Source organism: Schistocerca piceifrons, chromosome 1 (genome assembly GCF_021461385.2).
Source record: "Schistocerca piceifrons isolate TAMUIC-IGC-003096 chromosome 1, iqSchPice1.1, whole genome shotgun sequence".
NCBI lineage: Eukaryota > Metazoa > Arthropoda > Insecta > Orthoptera > Acrididae > Schistocerca > Schistocerca piceifrons.
This window is the reverse complement of record NC_060138.1, coordinates 535,606,243-535,607,209: the sequence shown is the minus strand read 5'-3', so window position 1 is coordinate 535,607,209 and position 967 is coordinate 535,606,243. Positions and strand designations below refer to the sequence as shown.

The 967-nt window shown below is 41.9% G+C and overlaps 1 non-coding gene across 1 annotated transcript; it reads left to right on the top strand.

The window, feature by feature from the left end:
- The first annotated feature begins 304 nt into the window (after positions 1–304).
- Trnal-caa lies at positions 305–379 on the top strand. Its single transcript has one exon. It is a non-coding gene; the product is annotated as a tRNA-Leu (tRNA).
- The last annotated feature ends 588 nt before the right edge of the window (positions 380–967 follow it).

Here is a 967-nt window from a genome sequence, read left to right as displayed (position 1 = left end):
CACAACTTGACACCCCATGAACCTTTTTGTAATGTATGTTATACCTTGTATGTGTTTGTGAATTTGCACTGTAATTCTTATGTAAGTGATAGAGTAGGACGCACAAATTACAAATTACTGTATTCAGGATGAGATTTTCACTCTGCAGCGGAGTGTGCTCTGATATGAAACTTCCTGGCAGATTAAAACTGTGTGCCCGACCGAGACTCGAACTCGCAGGTTCGCAGGAGAGCTTCTGTAAAGTTTGAAAGGTAGGAGACGAGGTACTGGCAGAAGTAAAGCTGTGAGTACCGGGCGTGAGTCGTGCTTCGGTAGCTCAGTTGGTAGAGCACTTGCCCACAAAAGGCAAAGGTCCCGAGTTCGAGTCTCGGTCGGGCACACAGTTTTAATCTGCCAGGAAGTTTCAATTACTGTATTGTTCTCTACTATGTTTTTTTTGTATTCTGAATTTTTTGTTGTGTGTATGCAAACAGTGTGCCTGAAGTCCCCATAAATTGAAGCAGATACCACCACTGTCATTGTGAATGGACCATCAGTTCAGGGAACATTTTGTAAAGGTTATTCTTGCTGCAGGGAGACAGAATGAATCGGATGTTGTAATTAGATTCTGAAAGCTCACAAAGAGATTGTTAACTTAAATATCATGTGTGTTTGAGTTCAGGTTAGTTTAATGATTGAAACTGTTGTAACATCTTGGGCATTTAATTGCGAGCACTCCAACTCTGATTGTAAAGAATAACCTGCTCCATATTTGGCTCACGTGCCCGGGCCATATTTAGAGCGTGAATGTATGTGTGAATCGGTGTTTGGAAGGGGCTCCCTGGGTATGGATGTGTGATGTGAGTGTTAGAGTTCCATATTAAGAAGGTGAAGTTGGCTACATCATAAATAATCCTCCCTCTATGAGCTGCATTTTTCAGTTGCAGTGATTTTTTTTTATAGAGTGCGGCATGTGGAGTCAGTTTGC